This window comes from Prinia subflava, chromosome 10 (genome assembly GCF_021018805.1).
Source record: "Prinia subflava isolate CZ2003 ecotype Zambia chromosome 10, Cam_Psub_1.2, whole genome shotgun sequence".
In the NCBI taxonomy this organism is placed as follows: domain Eukaryota; kingdom Metazoa; phylum Chordata; class Aves; order Passeriformes; family Cisticolidae; genus Prinia; species Prinia subflava.
Genome location: NC_086256.1, coordinates 26,152,086 through 26,167,549, shown reverse-complemented (window position 1 = coordinate 26,167,549; position 15,464 = coordinate 26,152,086).

Below are 15,464 nucleotides of genomic sequence, written 5' to 3'. Positions count from 1 at the left end.
TTCTGGTCCCAGGTGTCTCCAGATGCTGCACGTAGCCAGCAATTCTGGGCTGATTTGGAAAGTTTATGCCTAATCTTGCCTGGCATTAACATTTTTTACATCTCCTGACTTGCTAGAAAAACAAGATTACACCGAACATTTGTTACCTGGAGTCAATGAGGATATTACTTGGTCACACAAGGGCAAATCCTCTCATTTCAATTCTGGCAAGGAAATGGATTAAGGTCTTTATCTTCACAGAGTGAAACACAAATATTTAATTCTAGTTTTCATGTTATCATCTCACATACATGGCTTTTTGAGATCAGTCACCAGGATAAAAATGAAAAGGATGTACCCACAAATGAGAATAAATATTCAGGTTGCTTCATGAATATGGACAGCAATGACAAGAAGGAGACATCAAAAGCCTCACAAGATTTTCTGTCTTTAATAATTCAGTTTTGCAGCAAAGTCAGTTAGTGGTTGGAAAATAGCAGGTTTAACTGCTGTAGGCTGAGCAAAGTAAAACTGCCTGCTACTATTTTGTTTGCCATCAAACACAGATTTTATGGTGCAAATCAGGTTTACAGATGGTTTTACAGGGTTTCCATGACAAGAGGACCCCCAACTTCCCACACTGATAGATTTTTCTAAATATTCTTCAATATTTCAATGAATCTTTATATCCTACAAAACTTTCCAGTACGTGCTCTTAGTTTATTGACTTTTCCTTTAAGACAGAAAGTTGACTTGGCAAGGAGTGTAGAAGCCTGAAGTAATTGATGGTGCCTAAGACAGAGGAAAAATGTCACATCAGTTATAAATGGCCAAGGGGTGCTGTGCAAAGCAGTGACAAGGTCTGACAAATGTAGCTGTTGGACATTCTCACTTTGAGAACACTGAGCTGCAAATGTTCATTCCTCTGTTTGTGTATTAAGGAGCACTCTCTCTCACACAGCAAAAGGAAGTCCAGTGTTACAACATCCATAAAAAAGGCACAAAATAATCTCAAGACCCGTTCAGTTAATACTGAGGACTTCAGAATGAAGATGTTGGCTATGTTCTGAGAATACCACTTCCATACGAGACATAAAAAAGAGAAGAAAACAGATTATGAAAGTATGAATAGAACTCACCTAAGAATTACAGTAAAATTTTAATTACAGTAAAAATTCAATTGATACAAGCAAGAATTGGCCAAAATACCCATAAATTTAGAATTCTACCTGTCTTCCTAACCTAAGACGGCATAACATTTCCAGAAACCACCAAGATCTTTGCCTGGAGAAGTGGTGGCTGCCCCATCCCTGGAAGTGTTCAATTTAAATTCTATTTAAATAGATAAATTACATTGATTGCAATGATCAACAGTATAAAATATGGCACAGAATTTCCCAGGTAAACATTTTCCCTCAACTTTATCCGGTGAAAGATACTGTAAATCAAGTGATGAATGAATACAGCAACATGACTGTGATATTAATTGCAGGTAAACCACAGATGAAGTGCTGCTGTCCTTTTAATTAGATAGATAATCATGATCTGTTTCTTTAACAAGACTCCCAGGTATGGAAATATAAACCTGGATTCAGAAATAACTGTGAAAAAACAATTTCCCTCTTTTATGACTCTTTTCAATTCTGCACCTACTGTGGCCACATTTTGTAATTTTGCCGTCATTGGCAGTGATTTTTGTAATTTGTTACAGCTATTCCTCAGATTAGTCCATCACCCAATATGATATTTTTAGTGCACACAGAACCATGGTAGCTAAGCAACAAAAAAAATCGAGGCAATTGAGGACTTGATGTTGTCTCAAAACGACCACATTCTATTCTTAATAGGTGTTTGAAATGGACCCTGCTCGTTAAATCCAGCCAGGTTTCTGCTGGGTGACCAAACTGTGCTCATTCAGCTGATGGGCTGGTGTTAAAAATGTTACAGCTTCATGTTTTGGAAGTGGAGCTGAGTGTTTATTGCACAGTCTGTGGTTCAGTCTCAGCCTCCCTGCAAGATGAGGATTCCATGGAGGGGGATGATGTGGGGCTTGTCTTCCCCCTTGGGGGAGCTGCCACCAGCAAAGATTAAATCAAATATTTGTGGGGAGTGGATTTGTAGGGAATTCTCAAGCCTGACAGAAGGCTCACACAGTGCATCTGTGCAAACTCTGAGATAAGAAATGCTGACTTAGAAAGGCCATGGAATAGGACAGACACTGTTGAGAGAAAAATGGAACTGGAAACAAGTTTCAAAGGATGGCCTTGCAAATCGACTAGATACTTCGGAGAAATGGAACTCTGGAAGATGTATTGTAGCAAGACCCATGAGGGGTAATTTTAAATGATTGGCTTAGAAGCATTAGCAGCATTGTGTGGCAAAAGCTGATAGGCCAAAAAAACTCTTATAATGTATTGTAATTAAGAAATAATTTGGCTTCTGATTGTGTTGGCGTGAATTGTAACATCTGTATTGTCTCACCCTTCACATGAGACTGAAAATGGAACAAAAGTCTTTAAAACACCTCTCAATTGCCCCATCTCTTGGTAAGAAAAAGTGTTTTTTCTGACAAATATTAAAGAACTGTTTCTAACAATGATGATCATCAATCTCCAGTGATGTAGAAAGTGAGCTTACATTGCCTCAGCCAGTGGAACTTCCAACAACACATTATGGAAATGCAGCAGGGTTAAGTCCTGCTTAAGAGGGAGAAAAAGGATTTAAGTCTCTTTCAGCCCTAAATATCTATCAATGGCATGTATATCTACACTGACATTTTATATTAATCTTAAAAATTGGATCAAATACTTAGATGGAATGATTTTTTTTTACTTCTATGGAAGACTGAACTTCTTTTTTTCCATGCCATAAAAATAATATTTTTTTCTTAAAACTAACCATCAGGCTGGTTTGGGGAGTTTATAAGAACTCTCTCTCTAGGTACATATTACAAATACTAATAATTCAGATTGTTTGGGAGAAATCTGTATGAAATTCATGACGAAAGACTGAAAATCCTGGCAAAGGATAACCCCCCCATTCTGCTTGTAGTCCATATCCCAAAAATACCACCAGTTTATGCATTACACTTTCACCCTGGATTGCAAATAATCTTATGATTATGAGATTTGCTGGTCATGAAACTGCCTTAAAAGAATTTTCCATTTTCTTCAATTTTAGCTGCTGCTGACATCCACTGAAATCGATAATAATTCTGTTATTGACAGACACCTTGCCTATAATTTATTTGAAAGAAACATAATGAAAAAATCTTTATATTCTTTATTCTATATGTGTACATTTAAAGACCTGCAATATTTGTTTATAGCTTGTCAAGAAGCAGTACTAAGCAATGCAGGTGTGGATTACTAGAGAATGACACTATGTAATTTAACATGAGGTTTTAGATAATATTTGTTGCCAGATCCTTTTCTATTTTGGCCACTCTTAAAAAGTATATTTTAGAGAACTGAGAAATTCTTGAGGTGTGTATTATGTATTTGGTTTTGGTTTTTTTGAAAACACAATCAAAATGTCTCAGAAACTGTTGAAAGCTTCACTTTCTACATCAATTCTTTATTACATGCCAAGCTAAGACACATTTTATTTTTATTTTATCACAGAGTTTTTTAAAATTTCAATCACATATTTAACCTTTTTGAGACTGGTTCACCAACTTTAGATTGTAAAATATTGATTTTGCAATTTAGTGAGATTATTTCTCCATCTAGTGCTACAAACCAAGTTCTTTTATACAAAATTACAGTATACCACAAAGAAGATAGACTTTAAAAACTCCCCACCAAAACCAACCAGTGCATAAAAAGGCAAACAAAGCTAAAACAAACAAACAACCCCCAGACTGAAGTTCATTCCCATCTTCTCATCCAAAGTTCCCTGATGTAATGTGAACTCCAAGTTCACTGTCAGTGCCACAGTAACCTGGCACTGGGGCTCACTGCTGTACACCCACACCTCTTAACCTGGACCAGGCTAAATTGAAGGTTATGTTGGACATTCAGTGTCAAATTTCCCTCTTTACCATGGAGCAGGGTGATACTTCAGTGTTACCAGTGTGTGTTCAAGGATGTCTCTTCAAGCAAGAACACAGAAGAGCCTCTTGCCTAAAGCAGCTGAGTAGCCTTGGAATCCTCAGCAAAACTAATTCACACTAATCCTACTCTCAGAGATTACCTACAGAATTGCATAGATGGAGACAGAACATTAGAACAATTACATTTAATATTTTTTAAAACCGATTTAAAAGAAAGCAGACCACAAGAAATTGTAGAGTTTAGGCAGTCTTAAAACTCAAACAAACAGGAACTCATCAACAAAATAATTTTGGAAAAAAAGATAAATTCCTGTATTTCACAAGAGTAACATGGGAAAATGCAGGAATACTAAAACATTTTAACACCCCACATACTCTTTTCTGTAAACAGCTTGTGAGCAAATAGTTTCAAACTCTTTTTGAGCACTGCTGATGGCACATCTATCTTTTAGGTACTGATTCCTGTCTTTGGGGTGGTGGGAAACAGGCAGTTCAGCCAGTTTAAACATACACAAGTACTGCATTTCTATTCTAAATGTGAATAGGTATTGGTAACTAATATTAATTACAGTAAGCGCTCACCACGTGCATTTCTGCACATTAAGAACCAAAAATCAAAATAAATTTTTATACCTGCTGAATACAGTCAGTAAGAAGCAGTTGAAAAGAATTATCCAGATGGATTGTTTGCCATAAGTAAAGAGAAAGAAGATTAATTCTTCTGTGAGAACATTGACTGTTTTGCAGCTTTTATTCTTCCATCTCTTTAAAGGATAAATTGTAGGAAAATCAGGTTTATTTACTGGCATTATTGAAAGCATTCAGCTGAAAATCTGCAACACAGAACATGAAAATGTGTTGTTTCTGAAACTGAAAACAAATCACATTTCAAACAATAACCTAATAAACAGGAAAAAAATACTTGAACTGTGGGCTGCAATGGACAGTGATTTACATAAAATGGCAGATGAAAATATCAAAGCCATCAGATGCATGGGTGACCACTCAAAAGGAACAAATACGAGATCTGTGTTTCATGCTAATTGAAATGTTTTTATTGGACAGCTTGTCAGAAAAGTGACAGAAGTGTCCACAAATGAAAAAACCCAATTTTTGAAGAATGCTTAACAGCATTTAGAAATTATTTCAGTACAATAACAGCCTCAGTATCTGGGAAGACCCGTGGACAGATGGCTTTGGGACCTTGGAGTGCATTTCATAGCATTATCTTTGAGTAATTTAATTAAGCAGTTATTATTCCTTGCAACAGATCTTTTCAGAGGAATCCAAGCACAATGAAATGGCATTTCTCTGCCTCCCTGCTGACACTCTGGCTCAGTTCACGGGTGGAGCAGGGAAGGGCAAGACATTTTCTCTCTTTCTTTTCCTGCTGCCCATGTGAAGGGTATGAAAGGAAGGTGCACAAAGACAGAAAGGCTGTGTAAATGCTTATGGAGCTTGCAAGAGACTGTGTGGATTGTAAACATATAGTGGTTGTGTAAAGTACAAAGAAAAAGAAGAAAAAATAAAAATAAAAATTAAAAAAAGCCTTGTGAATCAAGCCGGAGGCATCACTTTATTCCAAGAGGCAAGAAAACAGAGGACAAAGAGACAACTTGAAGGACTTCTAAGAAGTACATGGAAATCACCCCTTCCAAACTGGAAATACTCAATTTCCAGGCATGAATGGAAGTTTGCTAATAGCTGAGGGCCCTTTCAAAAATATGAAAGGTCTAGACATGGAAATGTTTGTAAAACCACAAACCCTGTCTCCAGTGTATCAGACAGGGCTCAGCCATGTCCCATCTGCTGACATGTAACAGACCTTTTCTCCTGCTGGCCTTAAATTCTTCATTCCTCCACCCCTGGGGAAGCAGAGGGAACTCCATTTGCACTCAATCCATAAAGCTGGAGCATCACGGAGACAGTGTTTCCTCCCCTTGTGCTCCCTCATCTTCCCACTTACTGGCATCATTCCCAACAGGTGTTGCCACTGGAACGGCACCTTTTGGAGCTTACATAGTACAGCGATGAGAAAGGCATCAGGAGAAGAGAAAAAACCATTTATCCCTTTTCCACCTGCTGATTTACTGGACTGCTTTCAACCTGAACAAGTTTAAGGGTGGCTGTGAGTGGAAAGTAATTTCCATAGATTATTTTTCAAAGAAAGTGATCTTAGACAGCAGGAGGAAATGATGAATCTTGCATGCAATTTACCCTCCTATGCCAGAAATAATGAAAACTAGGACAAGCTGTTCCACAGAAGGATTAGACACTTATCCAAGATTGGAAAACTGTCAGTATCTGTAAACATTTTCAAAAGTTTACACTACACCTGGGAATCTGACTCTTTTGAGTCATTTTGGCAGATACACTCCTTTTCTTAGAATCCTTTGAAAAGGTCTAGGAGCTTCTATTTCCATAATTTGTAGGGGTTTTTTTTGGTAAGAAAACTATTAAAATGTTAAAATGCATGTCAGCAAATAAAATGTGGGAACAAATGAGAAGACTTCACTTTACTGAGAATGTTAATTATATCTTTGCAGCATTTTCAACAGATCAAGAAAGCAAATGTTCTGGGTGTAGGTGGCAAGGTTTTGGCAGCAGGGGAGGTGTGTGGGGGGAGAGCTCTGTGCAGAAATGCCAGGGACAGCCTTGGCAAGGACACAGACTGTGGCAGCCACTCCCAGCTGCTTCCTCCTGGCTCCACAACAGCCCCACTGTGGCCAGAGCAGATCCCATCAGTGAAGCTGGTGGCACCTCTGAGAAAATGTGTTTAAGAAAGGGCAAAACTGTGCCCAGGAATGGAGAGACAGAGGAAAAAAACCCCCAAAACCCCAAAACCAAATCAAAACAAAAACCAAAACCCAAAAAAACCCCCAACCAACCAACAAAAAACCCCCCAAATCCGAGTGTAAGAATCAGTCCTTCAACACCAAGGTGGGAAAAGAATGGAGGAGATGCTCCAGGTGTCAGAGCCAGGGTTTTAATTAATTTGGTTCATTTTTTCCCAAATCAAGTCTGTTTTGACCATGATCATTATTGGTAATGGATGGATCATAATTGGATCATGGTGTCCCTGTGTTTATTTTGACCCACAAGCTTTTTTGGCTTATATTGCCTGCCTGTCCTGCTGAGCAGAGGTGGTGGGAGAGCAGCTGGGTGGGAACCAGCAGCATGTCAAGGTCAGCTCCCCACAGCAAGAATGTTCTTTTCCTAGGGAGCCTTTTTCTTTTATGGTCCTTCTATATGTTTCACTGTTGCCTTTGATTCCTTGGGTATCTTTACCCAAGTGCAGCATGCTCCAGAGTGAGCCATAACCTTTCTAGCTCATGAAATGGGGGAAGAAATGTCAGATTCAGTTCTGTGTGTACTGCCAGCCAGAATATCAGCATCCCAGTCCTTAAAAACCAAGAATCTCTTTGTAATGTGACAAAATTTTTACCCTGTTGTTGCTAGTGCTAGTTAATATTTGCAATTTGCTGTGTAGCAACAATCAGAGAGCACAGCTCCCACACAGAGCCCTGTCCTGCCAGTTTCACAAGTGACCATGTGTTATATCTTTTGAAAAGAACAGCAGTTTTGTCAGGAAAACAAAGCAAGAATGAATCTGGCCAGCATTCAAAACATTCAAATCTCAGAGCAATTTTTTTGCAGACAGGTTGTGGCAAAAAAACAGACCCTCAAGACAACTTTGCACTTTCTGAAACAGTTGCTCTAAATTTTCCATACTAGCAGACACAGTGAGTCAAAGCCAATGTAAAGATCTCCATATGATCTCTATATGCAGCTGGATCTTACAGTAAGAAGGCACTATTCACTGGAAAGATAACAATTATTTTGCTACTCATGGTTTCAAAATACAACCATTTTTTAACAGCTAGGATTTCTAGACCAACCCTACTTTTTACTGCAGATAACTTCTTGGGTTTGGTGGATATGGTCTTTGCAAAGTAACAGGTAAAAATCCTTATTTTGTTTGAATATAAAATATACGTATCTATGACTTTTAAAAAAATTAATGTAGCAATTTAGCAGAGGTGTTCAAGATTTTTTTTTTATTGTTAAAATGTTTAATGGTTGTAGCCACAGCAATGGGAGGAATCAGTGTCCTCACAAGCTTCAGTTGGTTGTTTTGTACAGGAAGACTTGAACCACAAAAGGTGTGGTAACATTGTGTATCATGAAAATAAGCTGAGTTTGTAGACACTCTGCCATAATAATGCAAATCTCTACTGGAAATGCATTTTGTGCCTCCTACCTGTGAACAGTGGCCAGGCTTTTAAAAATTGCATGCTAAAAGTATAGCAACCAATAAAAAATAATAAATAATAAAAAATAGTTGCTGGACGGGTTTCCTGGTTCAAGTATCATGAAAACATTTAGGAGGAAAAAGAGTAATTCTTAATTTTTTTTTGTGGGCAAAATATTGACAAGCACATGTTCAAAGGCCTCAACAAGAGGTGGTCATTTGGCATTCTAATTTCAGCTACTATGTGGAGAAATTACTCTGTGATTTCTTCTCAGTAAACTGTCCCCTGAAGTACTGATTGTTTTTTACTGGATTCCTCTTGTTTCAGCTCAGAAGAAACAGTCAAATGAGTGGTGTGAGCCAAATGTCAGTTCTGACAACTATATTCCACCTGTCAGTCTTCTGGTGGAGTCTGAAATAAATTTATTTGGTTCCTGTCTCCAAGTGCTGATCAACTTGCATCTCTGAAGCAACTGCTGCTGAAAGTAAGTAGAAACAATCTCATATAGCTGATATGTTGGGTTTGCTTGTCATGTATTTTCTGATAGACTGTTTTACATAAAAATACACAGTAACTTGTGAAATGACTCAAATCTTCACCCAGAACTGAATCCTAGATAGAGCCCAACTGTGCTTCTAGTTGGAATCATTGTTGAGTTCTAGGGAATTTTAATCATCCCTGAGACTGGCATGTAGTTATAAACATCAGAGGTTGGACTTGATGATCTTGGAGGTGTTTTCCAACCTTGATTCTAACCAATGATTCTCTGATTTTGTGATCTATAATAACAGAAAGACCACTGGTCTTATTTTCTCTGCAGTATTTCAGAAACATTAGTCATCCTTGGATCTTAAGACCTGCTCCAAGTCAAACTTGAAGGATCTGGACCAATACTTTGAAAAATTGCTTGGTATTACTTAAATCTCCAAGGTATTCAGTCAGCATTTATGTCTGCTTTCTTTTCATGTGATGGGTCTGTCTGAGGTGTAAATACTTTTCATCACAGCAGTCCATACAGCCCTTTTGGTGTTTGTGACTAAACAAAGTGTGAGCATTGCTCAGCAGCACTTTTAAAACATCAAGGGTGTCTCTTTTTTTCCACTCTGCCCCTGCAGCAAACAGGCTGGAGATGGGCAAGAAAGTGGGAGGGAAGAAACTGTGGGAACTGCCACGGGGAGGGAGATTTAGGGAAGGTAACCACTGCTCAGTGACTGGCTGGGCACCAATGTGCTTCTAGAACATGGCAAGGGATTGCAGCATTGTCATCACTTGTGTGTGGGCTCTCCCCTCCTCTCCTATTCCTCTTTTATTTGCTTATTAAGCTATCTTTGTCTCAACTCGTGAGTTTTACTGTTTTGTACTGTTCCAGCTCTCTGCTCCCTCCCACTGGGGGTGGCGGGAGTGCTGCCTGCTGACCACGGGGAGCCCCTCCCTGTGAGGGTGTGCTGCATGTGATGCGTGTGGTTGGTGCCTTCTGAGTCATTTGTTGTTTGAATTCTCTCAGTGCTTTGAAAGTAACACCAATGAACACTGGAAAATGTAAAAGGACCTGAAAATCCCTCTAGATTTAAGGATACTCAGTATTTCCCAGAGTTAAACCATAAATGAGGTGGCGCAGTCGCCTGGGGCAGTTTCCAGTGCAGATACAAATTCCTGCAGCTATTTGCCATTAGAAAATCAAACTTAAAAAACCTCACTGAAACCAAAACCAAACAATTCAGAGAATATGTGCTCTTACATCTCAGGTGCCAATCTGAGGATATCTGAGTAAAACTGTGGTACATTAACAGAATAAAATGAAGGTTTAGCACTAACAGACCACTAAAGCTGTAGTCAAGCAGACTGAAAGTTTATCCATAACAATTTTCCTAAATATCAGTCAGTGGCCATTCCACAAAAACACCATGACACCTTTTTTATGTGTTGCATGCAGCTTTTATTTTGGAAAAAAGGAAAAAATATCAGCAAAACACAAAACTGTAACAATGCCCAAACTTCAGTAAAGAGTATCAGATATTTTCTGGTGGATATAAATGTTAATGATTGGAGTACTTTTTTAAAGCATAAAAAAATCCAGTCCTAGAAGAGCTGTGCTGAATCAAATTTAGAAAGGGGCAAATTCTTTCTCATTTTTATGCAAGTATGTTTGTGCTTTCTTCATGTCAGGAACTCTTCTTCCATTTCAACTTTATTGTGATGAAGCTGAAATTGGCCTTTTTCCCTGGAGTTAGCTTTCATATGTACAAAACATATTGAGAGTCAAATCCTAAGAAAAGCTTTGAAAGAATTCTTCCTAATGCAAAGGATAGTTTGTTGAAGAAATAAAAGATTGAAGCCAATTATACAGTATGGCTGCTGTAAATTTTCTCAAATATTGCATTGAATACTATTCCATCTATTTCATTCTATTCCATCCATTTATCCTGTAAGTTTCAAATATGACTCACATACATGAATCATTCTTTTTCCTTGATTGGCTCCCTAAAATTTCTGGAAATTGCTACATTAAGCTAAGGACAATTATTAAGCAAAAGAGGTAGACAAAGGCAGACTCACAGCAACCTGATGAAGCCTTTAGAGTGACAAAGACATGCAAGATTCAAAGATGTTACCCACTTCCTTTGCAGGCACCAAAGCTTCTCCAATTCTACTTACACAAGTTCTAATCAAAGGACAGAAATTAATTTGAAGTGATCTGCATTGTAGGTCATCACTTTCTGTTACTTGGAAAGAGAAAATAGGTCATTAAAAGGGATGTATCAGCAGGAGAATGGATTGAAAGTGCTTTGGGAAAATGAAAAAGAAATAAAAGTAAAGTTGCACGGAAGAAGAACCTTTCCACCTTGTGATCTGCCCAGCATACACTGAGGGATATCCTACTGGAAAGTGTAAAAGCCTCTTGTTCCCAGAAAATCAGGTACAATTTGTCCCTCTTTCCAATAAAAGCTGAGTAATGTGACTTCCATGTTACCATCCTGTTTTTATTTGGGGTGGGGAGAACATATCTTGTTTGTAAAAATAAGTCTTTGTTGAAGAGGCAGTGTTTCTCAGTCACAGCCTCTGCAGAAGACCTGAGTGAACACATATTAATCACTTTAACCTAATCTTTGTCCCCTGATCCTCTAAGTTCACATTAAAAGAGAACTTGAGCAGAGCTGCCTTTCCAGACAGACAGCACAAAGTGAGAGGCAGCTGTTCTTGGTTTCCTCCAGCATGTCCCCAGCATATATAAATTCCCTGGCATATCTTCATCAATATTACATACAGGATTCTCAGCAGCCATCGTGAACGTGAACACAAAGAACTAAGAGAGTTTCCAGGACAAGACATTATTTTTGGATGACAAATTTGCAATGCCTTCTGCAGATTTAGAAAGCTTTCATGATAATTGTAAACTGGTATCAAAACCCCATGCAAATGTACAAGTTATTTTTAATATTCTCTGTGTGTGGGAAGAAAAGGAGAAGACAATAGCAGTAGGGACAAAAACCTGACAGAAACATTGATTTAAGCGTTCTTCCAAGTTTTAGGCCCCCATTGTTTTAAATTACAACAGGGCTATTATATGTTCAGTTTACATGCTTGTATTGGTACCCTCGCTCAAATATAGTCTTCCAAATGCAGTTTTCAGTCATGAATAATTCTGTCATCTGGTAGTTAATTGAAATGTGGCATTAACCATACTGTCAACTGCTAGCATTATAGGTTACTTCTCAGATAAAAAACAACTGCTTTGTAAAAAAATTGAAAGCATAATAACTTTATCCTTTGTATCCTTTTTCTACTTTTATAATTTCATCCCTGTATATGAATGGGTAGCAAATGGTAAAATTTTCTTCCTTCCTTCTTTCTTATGGCTGGTGCCACTCTGGTGCAGTGCCTTACATCATGATGTAAAATTAATCAAAATGGTCACATCAGGTTCAACAGTTACTATAGAAATCCCTCAACTCAACAAAGTATTGTCATTCCAAGAGTTTGTTAAACTGAATGATGTTGCTCATATACAGTCTTTTGATTAATATATATTTCTTCAAATGCACTTAAATCAGAATTCATCACATTAAGGTCACGACACTCCTGCAATTTGGTTTTACAGAAGGAGCTTTCATTAAAAACAGGGTGATGACCTTAGCTTTGAGTTTTCTGGTTCTGTCAGTTTGTGCTACAGTTTTAATGAGATTTAAAAGTAGGCATTTCAGCACTGCGTTCTTTAAACAATGTTCTTAACAGCTGCAATTTCCTCTGTGCAATCCATTTATGGTTCCTACCCCTTTCCAACCGAACCAGTGAAAGACACTTGTTTAACTCTCTGCTGGCCTTTATGAGATGTAGTCATAAATGTTTCTGTCCCAGTGATGCCATTTAGTGTGATTAATGTGCAGTAATCACTGCAGAGACGTTTCTCAGCATTGCATGAAATGATGTGCACGAAGCAAGGACACAAGCTGTAACCTGAAAATAACCACTAAGCACCAGAAGGGGATCCACTGCAACTGTTTGTAATCATTTCACTCATTGTTTACCCTGTGTTGTTCTGAAACTCTCGGGTTTGTGTAAAGACAAGCTTATGTTTAGGTGTCAGAGCAGATGGAAGCTAAAGTTTTAGTAACTGTGTCTTTTTAGCATGCAGAAGACAAAACTTTGTCTGATGTCAGAAACAGATGGAAACCATTACTGCCTATCACAATACAGATATTACTAATTTCCTGTACTAGAAATCTGGCAGGACCACACATAACAACTTTTTAGAAATATCCAGCTATCTAAAGCCTGTGGGACGTGTGTAACATATAAAACATCAACCAAAATAGTACTAGAAACTCTTCCACAAACCTGAAAAGTATTTTATCAAGTCTATATATCTATATATTCCAAAGCATTTGAATCAAAGCATTGAGTCATTTCCCTTAGGAAGAAATAATAAACAAAAAGACCCACTCATGGGATAAATCAGAGCACGTCTTTTACTAACAGGAAAAAAAGCTGGCAGAGTGTAGACAATTTGTAGACCAATGAAAGGATTGGTATCTGTTTTCTAGCAAGTGCTGAGAGCTGTACTTTTCAAAAAAAATCACTAGGTTTTGAAGAAAATTGTTTTGGATAAAGGCTTTTAACTATCAAACCAAATTCCAGCCTCTGAATGCACACTAAAAGGTGGCCCCACATTAATAGCAGTAAATTATTAAATGATTTTTGCTAGAACAAAAATGCCTTTTCTTTTCACTACTAGAAAAGTAATTGACAGTTTGAAAGGGACAAGTGCCTATGTAATTTTTCTGCTACATTCAACTTCTGTCTGTGAGATCTGTGAATTTGCCTCTTCTGTGCTGGTTTCGTTTCTTCACAGAGTACTTAATTAAACTCCAGTTTGGAAATCAGGTAATTTAGTTCAAATTAATCTCCAACAAAACACGGTCCAGCCCATTTCTGTGATTGCAAGAGCGCCTGTATTTTCTTTTTTCTCATTTATCTTCATTGCATTTCCACAGTTCTCCTTGAGTTATATATTGTGTAAACCTAAAACAACCTTTGCACAAAGTAAAACTAACAGCCTGTGTCTCCTGCCTTTCGTTGAGAGACCTGACAGAAATATGGCTTGCAAGTAAAAGCCACTCCAACTCAGGCTTCAATCCATAAGTTAAACTAAAAATAGTGGAGTTTTTTCAAATTTCTGTGAGTTATTTGTAATACTGTTCCAGGCAAAGCACGCTTGGCTGGGGGAATTTAGATTAATTTATTGCCAATTAACATAAACATTGAATTACTGGTTTGGGTGTTGGGAGGCAAAGAAGACAAACAGTTAAACACAGAGGGGAAACAACTTTCTGCTCCCATTCCCAGGCTCCACACTGCACCAGCCACTCCTCCTTCCCCTCCCTGTCTGCACTCCTCTCCCTTTTTTGATGTGGTAAAAATCCATCAGATAGCTTAGATGTTTTTTGATGGGAGTTCCTCTCATAAATCATTATCACAGACTGAAACAGACCCATGTAGATGTTTAGTCCATCTCCTTCTGCTCAAAGCACAGACAAGCCAATCAAATGTTCAGGATTGTATCTAATGAGATTTTGTGTATGTCTGAGAATGGAGACACCCCAGCCTCTCTGAACACTTGGTCCAGCAATTGATTCCTTCACAGTAAAACAGTCATTTGCTATGCTAACATTTCATGTATTTCAGCATGTGCCTGCCACCTCTTGTCCTGCTTGGTATTTATACACATTGATGAAATCCTCCTGAGTTTTCTCTTATGTAGGATAAAAGGCTTTTAACTGGCAGCTTTTCTGTACATGGGAGGTCCTCCAGTCCCTTATTCACCTTTGTGGCCCTTGAGCAGCCTCTCTCCAGGAGCTCCCTGGTGCTGGGGAGCACAGACGTGGACATGGGTGTGCTCCCACCAGTGAGACACTGAGAGGAAGGAATGCTCCTCCTGGAGCAGCCTGGGATGCTGCTGGCTTTATTTGACACCCAGATGCACTGACAGCTGATGATGTCCAGCTCAGAGATTCCTCTGCCATGCTGCTTTTCAAGCTGGTCAGACACAGGTGTGTGCTGGTACAGGGTATTCCTTAATATTCCTTAATATTCCTTAATATTATTCCTCAGCGGTGCCTTTCCCTCTGTTGAAATTTAAATTTTGTGCACACATGCCTCCCCCAGCACTATTTAAAACGAGAGTCTATTGTTTGTTACACAGGAATTTAGCAGGTTTGTCAGACTCTTACTACCATCTGCTGTTGAGACAGCTACAGTGAGTCAGGCAATACTTAACTGACCACTGGACAAAAGTGAAAGCAAGATAAATGATGCTGCCCAGGCCCCTGCACTGTCAGATCAGCACAGCCCACTGTTTGCAAGACATGTCAGTAAAACCCCCCACATATGGAAATAATGGATTATGGAAATAAAGGAGTTTTCTCCTTAAATCGGATAGAATTACAGTCTCCCCACTATTTTCTCTTATTTAGGGACTGGCTATGCTCAACCCTGGACCTACTGGGTGTGGTGTAATCAAGGGCCTATGAAGTATTTTCAAATTAGAAAAATCACAGGTCTGCAATCAGGGTTGGTAAGTAACTGCAAGTGCTTATTGTTCAGATGTGATTTATTACTGACTGCGGATCTGAAAGCCTACCCTTACAATGAAAAGAGTGAGAAATTTAGATGAATAAAAG